The sequence below is a fragment of the Pseudophryne corroboree genome, chromosome 5 (assembly GCF_028390025.1).
Source record: "Pseudophryne corroboree isolate aPseCor3 chromosome 5, aPseCor3.hap2, whole genome shotgun sequence".
Lineage (NCBI taxonomy): Eukaryota > Metazoa > Chordata > Amphibia > Anura > Myobatrachidae > Pseudophryne > Pseudophryne corroboree.
The window spans coordinates 330895581-330911798 of NC_086448.1; the positions used below are offsets into that span (position 1 = coordinate 330895581).

Genomic DNA, 16218 nt, shown 5'->3' on the forward strand with positions numbered 1-16218 from the left:
TAAATGCATTCTGTGCTTAGATTTAAGTACCATCACCATGATATCTCATTATGGTATGCAATTATTCCAAAATACGGAAAAATCCGATATCCAAAATACCTCTGGTCCCAAGCATTTTGGATAAGGGACACTCAACCTGTACTGCTGCCGTCGCCACTAGACCCTTCATCGCGACGGGCGCCAGTGAACTGCACTGTCCGCGCCGCCGCTTCTTTTTTCAAGGGACTGTTGTTGTTGTTGTTGTTTTTTAAGTGCCAGACATGACAGGGGGGGCACGGGCCTGTGTGCCCCCCCCCCCCTGGATCCGCCACTGGAGGGTGGCCAGTAGGTAAAGTCTCTGCCAGGTGATTCTACCCCCTGGCCGTGAGTGGCACTTCCAGGCGGTGCCTCTACTAAGCTGGTGCCCCTGGCGAATGCCATCCTGGCATATATAGGGTTAAAAAGCCCTTCTAGTCACGCCGCACGGTGTCTTTATGTGCAACCGTTTTGGTTTAAATTCGTCTAAGTCACATTGCTATGGAAATAGGACACACGACCAGCTTATGTTGATTAAAACGCTATGTGGCATGCCTATATTCTGTGTGCTACTGAGGCTGTGTCTGCATACGAAAAGCTACGTTATAGTGATTTCCAGGAAAACACTGTAACATTGCATTTTGTATGCAGATACAGTCTCAGTCGCACACAGAATACAGTAATGCCACATATCGCTTTAAACAACATAAATTGCTTGTGCGTCCTAGTCATATAGCAATGTGAGCAGGACACATCTGCATGTAAGCCAATTCTCACCTACATAATTCTTCAAGTGCCCATTAATTGTTACGCTTTTGGTGGAGGTTTTGTCTCTTTAAGCCTAAGAGCTAACAGACCTGTACCCATGATAAAAGCATAGATTGTGAGTAAAATCTATGCAATACTTGTTGACAATGGATGGAGAGCAATTCCCATGTTTTTGTCAATCTAGCATCTATCACATTGTTCTCCATGCATTCACCTAGTATTTATTATACCTACCTCTCTGGAATCCCTATCACTGGGAATGTGGCACAAAAATTTCCTGCAGATTTGCACATGTGCAGTAGAAAAATCACTGGTAATATGGTGTCTGTACCATGGTGGTCATTCCGAGATGTTCGCTCGCTAGCAGTTTTTAGCAGGCGTGCAAACGCTATACCGCCTCCCACTGGGAGTGTATTTTAGCTTAGCAGAAGTGCGAACAAAAGGATCGCACAGCGGATACAAAAAAAATTTGTGCAGTTTCAGAGCAGCTTCATACCTACTCAGCGCTTGCGATGACTTCAGACTGTTCAGTTCCTGTTTTGACATCACGGACACGGCCTGCATTCGTCCAGCCATGCTTGCATTTTTCCTGGCACGCCTGCGTTTTTTCGAACACTCCCTGAAAACGGTCAGTTGACACCCAGAAACGCCCTCTTCCTGTCAATCACTCTGCGGCCAGCAGTGCGACTGAAAAGCTTTGCTAGACCTTGTGTGAAACGACATTGTTCGTTGTAATAGTACGACACGCGTGTGCATTGAGCTGCATATGCATGCGCATTAGTGTCGTTTTTTTGACTGATCGCTGCACTGCGAACGAAATCTGCTAGCGAACAACTTGAATGACCACCCAAATTCCTTGAGACAAGCGCATGCACAGTAGACTCACACATGCACCATTGTTAAGGAGAAAGATAAAGTGGAGAGATTAAGTGCTAACCAATGAGCTTCAAACTGTCATTTTACATGCTGTTTGAGGAATTATATAAGCTTTATTTCTCTCCACTTTATCTCTCTCCAAGCTTTGATAAATCTCCCCCTAAGTGTCAAATAGATAATGCAGTGAACAGTAGGAGTCTGGAGTATGTATATCATACTTGCCTACATTGTGGCTCTGGGAGGGAGCAGCCAGGTTGTCACAGCAGGGGGGCGTGGCAGAGCATGAGGGGGAGTGGCATGCCCAGATCAAGTTATATAGAGGTGGGACAGGGGCGGGACCACACGATTGTGTCATCATAGCCCTGCCCCCTCCACACAATGCTGAGTATTACCAGCATTGAAGGGCAGGGAATGGGCCATGATGACGTGTTTCTACGTGAATTGCATCATCAGACCCCTGGAACACCCACTTTGGCCTGCGACGCTAGGTGTTTCATTGGTAATGCTGGTGAGATGTGGGGGGTGATGGTGGACCCTCCGGGCCGTTCCGGGAGAGTAGGCAAGTATGATGTATATAAAGCTCAGTCTGTACATTTTTGTGATACAAGAACATTATTGTAGTCCTCCTTATAATTATGATTACTCAACACTGCAGATATTATGCTGCATGTATAGTCACTATATACAATACGATATAGAATGATCGGCAGAGTATTTTGTACTAAAGCTGCCTACTGTACAAGAAAACATTACATAAGAAAACTATGATAAAATGATAAATTGATAAAGCATCAAGGGAATTCCACAACCTAAAATCAGTAAACATCTGCTGTATGAAGATGGTAATTATCCATACAAACAAAAGAATTTATAAATCCTAAATTTGAGAGAAGGCGCCGCAAAATACATTAATCATCTGAGGAAGCTTGCTGAATAAAAATGATGAGCTTTTAAGAACCAACCCTACAGAGGCATTTTGATTTTATGCTATATTGATTTCAATCTGTTCACATTCTATCTACATTTTTAATACTTTGTTGGCACCAAACAAAATCTACAGTTTTTTTAATAATGTAAAGGTAGAAATGAAAAGAGTTATCCAAACTGTAAGTGCATCAAACACTAGAGCTGGGTCCTGTGTGATATCCGGATAATATATAGACAGTGTCTAGTTAGACAGCCAATAGGTAGACACCATATGTTAGACAGACATTAAGTCGACAGAGTCAAAAGGCTGACATGAAAAGGGTAGACAGCTCAAAAGGTCGACAGGGTCAAAAGGTCAACATAAAAATGGTTGACATAAAAAAGGTAGACACAGATTGACATGAAAAGGGTAGACAGTTCAAAAGGTCGACAGGGTCAAAAGGTCGACATACAAATGGTTAACATAAAAAAGGTAGACACAGGTTGACATGAAAAAGGTAGATGGGTCAAAAGGTCGACATGAAAATGGTCGACATGAAAATGGTCGACATAAAAAAGTAGACAGTTTTTTTAAAAAATTACATGTTTTTGGACTTTTTCATACCTTCTCTATTCATGTCGGCGTAGAGTTGGTTACAAACCTTGTGGAAAGCCACCGAACCCTAAAAATGGTGTATACCTTTTTATGTCGACCATTTTCATGTTGACCTTTTAAACCTGTCTACCTTTTGACCCTGTTGACCTTATGTAATGTCTACTTTTTTCATGTCTACCTTTTGACCCTGTCGACCTTTTGACTTTCTTACATGTGGTGTTTGTCTATTGACTGTCTAACTAGAGACTGTCTATCTGTTATACCACACCCGTCCTGTGCATGCAGTTTCCCGACTATTGGGAACTGCAGTAAAGATTGTTGATGCAATACTATTCAGGACCTAAGACCATTGGTAGCACCCTACCAAGATTTTACTTAACCACATATTTTTGCAATTTCAGGCTTCTCTGAAATTGATAGCAGCTGGAAGATTATTTTCCAGCAGCCACACAGTGGACATTTCTGATTGTAGCATCAGATTTGACCATGGGGGTCATTCTGACCCGATCGCACGCTGCAGTTTATCTCAGCAGCGCGATCGGGTCAGAAGTGCACATGCGCTGGCAGGCAGAGACGGTCGCTGGGCGGGGGAGCGGAACAGCGGTATTTGGCTGCCATTTCGTGGGCGCGGTCCGTCCAATGCAGGCATGGCCGGACCATGTTGGGGGCAGGCCGCAGTGGCTGCATGATGTCACACGCAGCCGCTGCGGGCCGGGGAGCGACAAGTAGCTCCCGGCCAGCTTGCTAAAGCTGCGCTGGCCGGGAGCTACTCCTATAGTGCAAAAGCATCGCCGCTGTGCGATGCTTTTGCACTTCTGCAGGGGGGGTCGACACTGACATGCGGGACGGGATAGCCCTGTGCTGGGCGTCCCCCCGCATGTCTATGGACATGATCGTAGCCCTGCAAAATTTTGCAGGGCTACGATCAACTCGGAATGACCCCCCATGTCAGAGAAAGCCACCTGGTGCAGTCACATCTGATACCAGGTAAGTGATTAAAGAAGTCTTCATATCTCCATAGTCTACTGTATATCCCACTACAGTTGAAATTAAATAAACCAGTTTTTAGCTAAATCTCATACATTTTGAATAGCAATATGTTTTTTTTTAAATAAAATTAGCGTCAGTAATAATATTGACTGTCCGTGTTCATTATCTCCAAAAATACAAATTATAAACAGAATAGTAAAAATTAAATAAGCACCACAATTTGTAATTACATAAAGATAATGACAGTGAAACCCAAATGTTCGGGAACTTGTCTGTGAGGCTCCTTTTAGATCACTATGAAGAAAATTCTTTGTACACCAAGGATCAAAGGAAACTCGTCTAGAACTACTGCAGTAAAATGAGCAACTAAAAACAAAAACACCTTTTAACTCAGGTATATTTTCCCTTTATGTTGTAAGCTTGCTTTTAAATACTTAAGAACAGACTTTTCATAAAACCATCAAACATTGTTACAATGAATCTTGCACATATACATAATCTGACAAAGAAAGGAGAAAAGAAGACTCTTTTGTGGGTGCACTCTTAAATGGTCTTAAAGTATGAAGATAAGATAATTGGTAAAATAATTTAATTTTTATTGGTATTACAAATAAAACAAGTAGTAGTTGAATATACAAGTGAAAAAGAGAAAGAGGAAAAACAAGGGGGGAGGAGGGAGAAAGGGAAAAACTGGATCCAATGATACGAATATTGATATTGGATAATGGTTCCAAGCTGTCCGGGTTTGATCAAAATTCAATTATACAATGAATCTACAGACGAGTCTCAACTATAAGCCTATGAAAAAGAGAATATTCTTTGAATTATTCAAATATTTTGATACTCTGTGCCTCAATGAAGGTTTATGATTAAAGACTGAATGGAAACAGTATAGGTTATCCTGTCAATAGTGTTGAAAGAGATAGAATTAAAAAAAGATGAATCTGCTTTCAGTGTTAGATACTGAGCATGAGCGTCTGAGAAGTTTCTACTAAACTGAGTATTCCTCAAGAGTCTCCCACTCGAGTACTGACTCAGCCCAACACTGATTAGCTTCCAAGATTGGATGGGTTCGGGCATTTCCAGTGTGGTATGATAGTAGAAACGGTAACCATTAATCTTTTGCTCTGGAATCACTGATGAAAATTCACAAAATTCAGCAGATTAGATGTAATAAGAATTTTGACAGTGCTGAGTCAAAGAAGGGAAACAAGTTATTGTAGTGGATCTGCTGCCAATGTTAGATGGGGGTATAATACCCCTGAACCAATGGTGAGAGTCCAGAAAAATAGTTTAGTAAAGAAGAAATGTGGAAATAAGTGCTAACGAGAGAAAGGCTCAAAATGGTGCAGGTCTCTAAATATATATCCAATACAGTATACGAGATAAAACAATTAGATAGTTAATGGTATAGCAGTATATAGATATTGCAATATTTCGGATATAACAATAGTTCAAAAAATATCAATAGTTTAGATATGACAGCTGTTTTAAAGCATGCATAGAGCTGTACAGATTATCAATACACAAGAGGAGCAGGTATTTAACTTGATATAATGTAGCTCTACAATGACTAAAAAGTAGCCATGTATAAATGGGTAAAGAGAAACATTCAACACTGTGGTTGGAATAGGTGTGCTGAATGTATAAATGCCGTGGAATAAATACTGTGGCTAGAATGGGTGTACTGAATGTACAAATGCCGTGAAAGATAGAATAAATGGCTAATAACAATAAATACGTCCTTCAAGCCTACTGCTGTGATAAAATATGTCAGGATTAATTGAATGCTACACAATAGAGACAATAGCAGCAGCGATTCCACTGTGTGTATTAGGCACAATAAGCGGGTAACTCTGTGAACAGATATTACCCGCTTTGAGCCTTTTGAGCCTTTCTCTCGTTAGCACTTTTTTCCACATTTCTTCTTTACTAAACTATTTTTCAGGACTCTCACCATTGATTCACAGGTATTATACCCCTGTCTAACATTGGCATCAGATCCACTACAATAACTTGTTTCCCTTCTTTGACTCAGCACTGTCAAAATTCTTATTACATCTAATCTGTTGAATTTCGTGAATTCTCCTCAGTGATCCCAGAGCAAAAGATTAATGGTTACCGTTTCTACTATCATACCACACTGGAAATGTCCGAACCCATCCGATCTTGGAAGCTCATCAGTGTTGGGCTGAGTCAGTACTCGAGTGGGAGACTCTTGAGGAATACTCAGTTTAGTAGAAACTTCTCGGACGCTCATGCTCAGTGTCTAAAACTGAAAGCAGTTTCATCTTTTTTTCATTCTATCGCATTCAACACTATTGGCATGATAACCTGTACTGTTTCCATTCAGTCTTTAATCATAAACCTTCATTGAGGAACAGAGTATCAAAATATTTGAATAAATCAAAGAATATTCTCTTTTTCATAGGCTTATAGTTGAGACTCGTCTGTAGATTCATTGTATAATTGAATTTTGATCAAACCCAGACAGCTTGGAACCATTATCCAATATCAATATTAGTATCATTGGTTCCAGTTTTTCCCTTTCTCCCCCCCCCCTTGTTTTTCCTCTTTCTATTTTTCACTTGTATATTCAACTACTACTTGTTTTATTTGTAATACCAATAAAAATTCAATGATTTTACCAATTATCTTATCTTCATACTTTAAGACCATTTAAGAGTGCACCCACAAAAGAGTCTTCTTTTCTCCTTTCTTTGTCATATGTATCATTACTGACTCAGGGTGCATCCCAAAAATCCAAGATTGATCAGGAAACACTACATTTTCCATCTCTAGCATTGTATTTTGGTACCTATACTATCTACTCTATATTTCATTATTTTCCTGTGCGGTATACCCCCATACATGAACATATGCATAATCTACAAAGTTCTGTATATATTGTATCCATTTCATACAGGCTATATGCAGGGAAAATAGAAAAGTATCTACTGTAGCTGATACCTTTTTATAAAACTACAAACTTTAATATGTGTTAAAAACACATAGGGGTAAGTGTAATGGATACCAGTTTCTGGCAAGCCTGCGTAGCAACTCTCCAAGTGTAACAGACGGGGAGTTACAAACGGCTTATGAGGAGCAAGGAGTTGGTGGCTAGGAGAGAGGATAGCGAGATTTTTCAAATGGTGAGTTTGATAATTAAATACTGGGGTATATTCAATTAAAGTCGATCCATTCCAACATGTATTTGTCGGAATGGATCCGACAACCCTGATTCAATCCCATCTAAAATTTGACTTTTTCAAGTCGAATTTAGATGGGATGCAGAGGAGGAAAAGGGGGCGAGCCGCGGGGGGACAGCCGGCGGGCATACAGAGAGATCAGCGCTATGGAGTAGCGCTTCAGCAGGATGTCACTCAGCCCACTGACCTCATGGCAGCTTCCACCCGGCTCCAGCAGCGTGCTGGAGCTGGGTGGAAGCTGCCGTGAGGTCGGGCGGGTGAGTGATATCCAGCTGCAGGATTACTGTAGCGCTGATCTCTCTGTATGCCCACCGGCTGTCCCCCCCCCCCCCCCCCGTCTCCCTGCGGCTCCCCCTCCCTCGCCTCCTCTGGGTCTGCATCTCAGTCCGACATCATTTTGATGTCGGACTGAGATACTGAGATGATCAAAAAGGGGGCCAAAACCTGTCGAATTTGGCCCTGTTTTCGACATCAGCATGTGGATCGGCAGCTATGTCGCAGAATTACATGCTTTTCGACAAGTCGAAAAATTTAGCAAAATATTAAAAAGTCGAAAACTGCCGTCTTTTTCGACAGACGGCAGTTTTCGACTTCAATTGAATATACCCGAGTACGCTGACTTTGGTAAAATGTATTGATTATGATATTTTGTATGCATTTTTTTTTATCCCTTGTCATTTCTGTCTGTCTTTCCTGTGCTCTTTGTGTATGAGTGGTATGTAAGTAGTAATAATGTCTGTTTTTTCTGTGTTTGTTTTTTAGTGTTATCTATTGTTTGTTTATTGTGTGCAGTAGCATGGTAAATAGGTGGATTCAGAGACAGGATATTGTGGGGGAGGAAGAGATAGAAAGTGTATTGGAGGAGCGTGGAGATGAGGATGTGGAAAATGTGGAAGTGCTTGAACAGTCTATTTTTATTATTATTATTATTATTATTATTATTAAAGGTTTACTCCCACAAGTCCAAGCAATAGTTAGGTAAATCTTTTACATTACTGGTGCCTTCTTATTTTCCACCACCACACCACCTCAAACGAAGCCCTGCTAAACATTAGTAACTAACCCAGGAGGGTGAGGAAGTAGCTGGTATGCATTCCTAAAATGAAAAATATGATACATTCAGCATTTTGAATTGTTGACATTGGTCACATTTTTAGGTATACATTTTTTTTAGTTTTTGTTTTTCATTAAAAAATACATCCTGTACAGATTATTTTCTTGACATGGATAACAATATTTTTAAATTAAACACAAGTTATAATGAATAAGGAAAGTACAGTGTGGGCACTAATAAACTAACTAGATCCACCAAAATACACAATGCCATAACGAGAAATTGGTGCCCACTCTCCCACCATATTTAAAATAGAGACAGTGCGGGCCAAAGGCACTCTCCAACAATATAGGGGCATGGCCACAGAATCGTACCAATTCACATTACAAGGCAGAGTAGTACCCTTATAAACATCACACTATGGCAGAGCCTCTTATACACATTAAACCACAGTTGAGCCCCTGATACATATTATGCCAGGAAGAGCCCCTGATACACATGCCAGGTAGAGCCCCTGATACATAATATGCCAGGTAGAGCCCCTGATACACATTATGCCAGGTAGAGCCCCTAATACATATTATGCAAGGTAGAACCCCTCATACATATTATGCAAGGTAGAACCCCTTATACCCATTAGGCCAGGTAGAGTCCCTAATACATATTATGCAAAGTAGAGACTATATTTTGCTAGATAGAGCCCCTGATACACATTATCACAGGCAAAGCCCCTGATACACATTATCCAAGGTAGAGCCCACATTATGCCAGGTAGAAAGCCTAATACACATTATGCCAGGTAAAGCCCACATTAGGTCAGGTAGAGTGACTGATACACATTATGTCAGGCAGAGCCCTTGATATACCTTATGCCAGGTAAAGCCCACATGCCAGATAGAGCCCACATGCCAGGTAGAACTTCTGATACACATTATGCCAGGCAGTACCCAATGTATGTGTGTAAGAGTAGGGGATGTAATGTCAGTGTGTGTGTATAACAGCATAGTGAAGTGTCAATGTATGTGTCTGTGTGTGTATGTGTGTAAGATCAGGGTGTAGTGTCAGTCATGAGTGTGTGTGTGTGTGTGTGTGTGTGTGTGTGTGTGTGTGTGTGTGTGTGTGCATCTCTCTTAGCACCCCTCAGCAACTATGCTGTAACTTACATTAAATATCCCTAGTGGTGAGCAGCAGCAGATGGCTCCTCTAACTACAAAGTACCATCTCACAATGCAAAAGAGCAGGGAGGGGGGGGGGGGGGCAGAGCACACAGGGGAACAGACTGACTGTCCAGTGCTACCTACTAAAATGTATATACAGCAGACTACGCTGCAGCAGGTTGCACTTAGGTGACCATTCACCCGCTGCAGCATACCGCTGCCGCACATAGCATTGTCGAACTGTCAGAGTTTACAAAAGTGGGGGCCTGGACTGCATATCCCACTACCAAAGATACCAAGAGGTGCTATCATGCTGATGCTTCTAATACTATGCTGGAGGAAGAGAGATGCAGATGCACACTCTTAGCACTAAGAACACTGATAGTAAAAATTATTTAAATAAACTCTCACAATTAACATGGAGTATAATTGAAGTTCTTAGCACACATTTGCGCAAATATGCGGGCCCATGTACCGCAGCCAGGTGACTTCATCACATGGGTCCCTAACATTCCTAATACTATTACATTCTATAAATTTATTCAGGACTTACCTCTAAATAAGGCCTTATCAATGTGTGATCTGAAATGGAGGAACCCAGCTAATCAAAACATATGAGGGTGAATTGGAGGAGTGCCAATACCAGAGGAAGGAGGCCTTGCCTTCCAGTGTACAATATATACACAAATATAGTGGAAAAAAAGGGGGGGGGGGGGCTGGACTGCACATCCCACTACCAAAGATACCATATTTGCGCAAATGTGTGTTAAGAACTTCAATTATACTCCATGTTAATTGTGAGGGTTTATTTACATTATTTTTTACTATCAGTGTTCTTAGTGCTAAGAGTGTGCATCTGCATCTCTCTTCCTCCACCATAGTATTAGAAGCATCAGCATGATAGCACCTCTTGGTATCTTTGGTAGTGGGATGTGCAGTCCAGCCCTCCCCCCCCCCCCTTTTTCCACTATATTTATGTAGAAAGGAATTCATTAAATTGTAATTAAGTAGTTTTATTTGATGACGAGAGTGGGTTTTGAAGGATTGATAGGCTTCAGAGAGGGATTGTTGCATTTCTATGTATGATTGGGTGTATTTATTTTTAAAGGCAGGTCGTAGAGCAATCTGGGTGAAGGAGAACCAGAGTAGGGCATGGCCAGAAATAAGGATAGGTTCAATGACAGACTCTATTTCTGTGGGGAATAAGTGCTGTGAAATAAACATATAATCGATTCTTGAGAATGTGTCATGTGCTGCGGAGTGGCAAGAGAATTCCCTATCAATGGGCTGGAGAGCACGCCAGATGTAAATTAATTGAAGGCTTTTGAAAAATGTAGAACACCAAATTTGGGCAGGTGGTGGAATGTATTGGGAGGACAGGAACAATCTAAGTAGGGAGATGACACTAAATTGAAATTGCCACAAATAATGAGGTTATCGCTACTGAAAGGAATCTGCTTAGTCAATAAATTCAGGAAAAAAGCTCTGTTATATATATTCGGGGTGTAAATATTGCAAAAAATGAAGGTAAGTTTCTTAATAGATAATTTAACAATAAGATAACGACTATTAGGGTCGGCTTCAAAAGAGAGTACTTGAATATTAAGGTTAAGTTTCGCTAATACAACCACTCCTCTAGATTGGGAATTAAAAGGTGCAGCCGCTATCAAGGACCAGTGTGACATCTGCAGTTTCAGGGGATTCTGGTTGGGTCCTGCAAAAAAGCTATGCTAATGTTCGATTTAGTTAAATACATAAAGATTTTGTGATATTTTTCTGGAGAATTAATACCACCAACGTTCAATGTACCAATTTTAAGCTACAGCCATTTACATACCAGGAAGGGGTATAAAGCAAGAATTGAGTGCTATAGATATTGACAATACAGATCAGTCATTGTAAATTGGAGTTGGGGAAAGTAGAGGGAGGGGCATAGGAGCAATCTAAATACACATAGTAAAGTATGAAAATGGTTTGAAATTCAAATAAACTTCCAGGATATAAGTATAACATAGTGAGAGCACAACACAAATAATGAACAGGTGCAATATTCCAGGCAAAGCCCAGCTGTGGCATCTATAATATCTAGATGAATATAACATAAGAGAGCCACCATGAATATTGTCAGAGGGTATCCACAACATATATCATTATATGACTGGGTCGGAGAACAAACAGTTCTTGAAAAAACACATACAAATATAAAAAGCAATTGCATAAACACATTGTCAGAAAATATGTTATAATATGTTATAAGGCCCTGTAAAAAAGTAAAAGACATGAAGTAATACTAGGCAGATTACCCAATATCAAGACATGATGAGATCAGAATTCAAACAGGATATATCAGAAACAAATGAAAAGATAAAATACTAACAATTTGAAGAATAAGTAAATACTAAAGAGAGAGGCAGTCAAAAAGAGCTTCAGGATTCTGCAGCAATCAAATCATCAGTGATGTCGGCATGGTCATCTGTGGAGTCTTCTCGGAGGTATGCGGCAGCATCCTCAGGAGTAGTGAAATCTATGTGTTTGTCACCATCATAAATATGGAGTTTGGCTAGGTAATCTGCGAATCTGTGTTTAGCTATCACTAACTTCATGCAAATGGGGTTAAAAGCTTTCCGTGCCCTTGTAAGTTCAGCTGAAAAGTCCTGGAATATAAGTAAGCCGTTGTTCTCCCATTGTACGGAATGGAGTCTCCAAAATGCTGTCCAAAAAGCAACTTTGTGGAGGTAATTTGGACACCTAAATAGGGTGACACGGGGCGGCCATTTGGGGAGCGTGGAGGGGGTCCCACTCTCAATAACTAGATCTTTGCAGGATTCTGTGATGCCAAGTAATGTAGGCAGGGTGGTCTGCACAAAATGCAGAGCCGGCCCTAGGCATAGGCAAACTAAGCAAATACCTAGGGCATTTGGAATGCCTAGGGGCACAAGCAGCTTCTGCTGATTAAAATGATATGCAGCATGCTTATATTCTGTGTGTGACTGTAACTATCTGCATACGAAATGATATGTTATAGTGTATTCCTATGCATATAATTTTAATCAGTAGAAGCTGCTGGTGCATCCTAGCCATATAGCAGTGCAAATAAGATGCATTTTTGGCAAAAAGGCATCTCCTGCTGAATGACATATTGAGGAAAGATGTATGAGGACACATCTGTATCCAAGCACAGGCAGAGTTCACAGTATTAGCGGCCATGTGAGTGCTGTGCACAGGTGAATGGTTGTGCAATAGTGGTTGGCATATGTGTAAGGGGCATTATGTGTGTCATGTATAAATGCATTAATAATGTTCGGCATATGTGTAAGGGAGATTGTGTGTTATTATGTGTATAAGCATTAATAATGTGCGGCATATGTGTAAGTGACATTATGTGTATAAGGGCATTAATAAAGGTTGGCATAATGTGTAAGGTGCATTATGTTTATAAAGACATTAATAATGTGTTTCATTTGTGTAAGGGGCATTACTGTGTGGTATTATGTGTATAAATGCATTACTTATGTGTGGCATTATGACTATAAGGTGTTCTATCATGTGGCATAGCATATAGAAAGGGTACTTCTGTGTTGTCTACTGTGAATAAAGAGCAATACGGTGTGGTGTAATGTGAATAAGGAGAAATTCAGTGTGATGTTATGTTAATAAGGGGCACTACTGTGAGGAGTAACGTATATAAGGTAAAGTGGTACTACTGTGTGATGTAATGTGAATAAGGGACACTATCGCATGATAAAATGTGAATAAAGTTGTACTACTGTGTAGCCTAATTTGAATTGGGGGTATTATTGTGTGGCCATGCCCCTTCCTAGCAAAAACATGCCCCTTTTTGGGCTGTTTGCCGAATGTGCACACTATTTCTATTTAAAATATAGGGGAGAGGAGTACCAAAATGATGACTGCTATGGGTGAGGGATGATGGTGCTGGGAAAGGGGTGTAGGGTGAGAGGTGGAACTAGAGGTGGTGCTAGGGGGCACCAGCCAAAAACTTGCTTAGGGCATCATATTGGTTAGGGCCAGCTCTGACAAAATGAGTAAGCTCATCCCCTTTAACAGTGTCTGCTAATCCTGCCAGACTAATATTATTTCTCATGGATCTATTTTCTGTGTCATCTAGTTTCATCCAGAGATGGTAATTGTCTTTTTCAAGGCTTTTAATACATCCTTGCATATCAGCCATATCATGGCAAAGTCCCCCAAATCTGTTCTCATTTGTGAAAACTCTATGTGAGAGATGCTGCAGCGTTAAGTCAGCTACAGCCTTGGAGAGTAATGGAGCCATCAGTCAGGTCCGCATAAGTCAGCGGGGAGTCAGGAGAGCGACTAACCTGAGGTGAGCAGGAAAATGTTTGCGGTGCTATCAGCTTTTTATACACTGGAGAGGAAGGAGGAGTAGTGATGCCAGGCACTAAGTTGGAGTTAGCCCTCCGCTTTTCCTGTCAGACGGGCAGCATCGACGGGGCAGCCTTTACAGAAGCTCTGTTGTTAGTGTTGTCAGGTGTAAGGCACCAGGCTGGGAATCCTGGAGCAGTGACTAGCCACAGAGCTGTGTATTGTGCATTGCAAGTGCACTGGGGAAGAAGTCAGCCGCTTGGGCTCTGTCTCCATGAAACCAAAAGAACCGGACCAGAAGTGACGCATGTTTTGCTCGGAGACCTTGTTCACAAGAGCTTGTTCACCTGAAATGGAAACAATCCCCCACACATTTCTTTAAACAGAAACTCCACTTTCATTTCCTGTTCCAAACACTTTCTTGTCCACATTTGGAGCTGCATTCTGCAATGCTGATATAAGCAACAGAGGCTCCCTGTTGGACAGCAGAATTGCATTACTTCTCTTCTTTCCCACTTATAGCCTTTAACTTCCTACCTTTTCCTTGATCACATTCCGTGACTCATACCATTTCTATACACTCTCTCATTTAACAAATGGGTAATTCTAGGCGATTAGCAGTAACATTTATCCACTATCTACAGTCATACCACAAGGAATATGCCCAATCTCATCTGATCTTAGAAGCCAAGCAGTGTTGGGCTTGGTCAGTACTGGAAAAGGGGACCTTATGAGAATACCAGGTACTGTAGAAATATGAATCAGTTGAACTGCTGCACTTAGCTTGGAATGCAGAAGTGTGCTTTACTTCAATACCAGATAGTTTGCTGCATACACGCTCTCCTTGATCATTCGATGGCAACAGATGATCAAAAGCAGAAGTGACTGGTGTCTATAACTTACTTTTATTATTCTTTTCCTGTAAACTCAGATATACCCCCCTTCAAACTGGTGCTACATTGCATATGCACTTATATTCAAGACCAATTTGGTCACTATATTCAATTAAGATTTAGCCATCAAACTAGTTTTAGCTGTTGGTGTTTTAGAGTAATACAGCCTGGCCAATGCTCTATGCTCTCTTAATTTATGATAACAATATACTGTTTATTGATCCAAAGGGTATGAGAAGAGTACAACAGAAATTTTTCGCTCTGATCAATGTCATAATTTACCTTTTACCTACTTCAAATTTGTTCCTTCATTCGATAAAATATATCAAACAGGTGAAAAAAATATATACTAATTTGATATTTCACCCAAGGTAAATTTATCACAGAAAGGAACTCTTTGAGTAACTAATTTAATAACTTTTTAATCTTATAAGTTTCATGGTCGTCCTGATGTCTTAAATGTTTATTACTAAAAGTTAAGTTTTAATATAGCATCTTTATCTACCATTATCATACCATATGATATTTGAAGTGTGCCCCAGATAGACCAAACAGTCTTCTTGCCCTTGTGCCAAACCCCTCTAAAGACAAATTACTGTTGAAAGATGCTCATACTCATCAGAAAACACAGTCCCAATAAAAGATATATGAAAACTCCAACAATCATAGGTCCAATTCAGGTTTGTTAGCAAAGCAAAAAAAGCACACAAGGTCAAAACCATGTTACACTGCAGGTGGGGCAGATGTAATATGTGTAGAGAGTTTTAGGTTATTGCGGGGTGTGTTCAAACTGAAGAAAGCTCAAAAGCTAAACTTCCCTTACTGATTAAAGTTTTCTTTCCCTCACTTAATAATGTACAGTAGGAAGATGCAGGCAGAGCCGTACTGGCCATCTGGCAATTCTGTATACACATATTGCATACCATTATAAATATCCCTCTCAAAACAGCAACTGTTTTAACACACTGGACTCCAGAAGGTACCAGCTTTACCTAACAGAATTAACCAAATACCAAATGTCTTACTATGGCACATGTTTGAATAATATCCTGCAGGATGAGCACCATTGTGTGTATTTTAATACACACAATAATAGATAAAGATGTATACTTGTATGTTGCTCTAATATTAATTATATTTGAGCATTGACTAAGAAGGAGGAGTCAGGAATAATAAGGTGAGGAGTCTAATCCATGAGCCAGATGTTAATGTCAAGGTGGACCTGTTTGCTGTAAATGTCAGGGCCTATTTTAAGTCCCAGTCTCACCCTGGATACAGGTATATGCAAAACAAATGAGAAAACACAATGATCCTCATGTAATACAGTTTAAATCTTTGGGTATTATGCAATGTGCAGAATAATATATTGTGGTAAAAGCACCACTAGAATAGT

The 16218-nt window shown here is 40.5% G+C and overlaps 3 pseudogenes; 2 read left to right on the forward strand and 1 right to left on the reverse strand.

Moving 5' to 3' along the window:
* Positions 1 to 5156: 5156 nt before the first annotated feature.
* LOC134930191 (5S ribosomal RNA) lies at positions 5157 to 5275 on the reverse strand (annotated as a pseudogene).
* A 1021-nt stretch (positions 5276 to 6296) lies between these two features.
* On the forward strand, positions 6297 to 6415 carry LOC134930487 (5S ribosomal RNA; annotated as a pseudogene).
* An 8153-nt stretch (positions 6416 to 14568) lies between these two features.
* Positions 14569 to 14687, forward strand: LOC134930253 (5S ribosomal RNA; annotated as a pseudogene).
* Positions 14688 to 16218: the final 1531 nt, after the last annotated feature.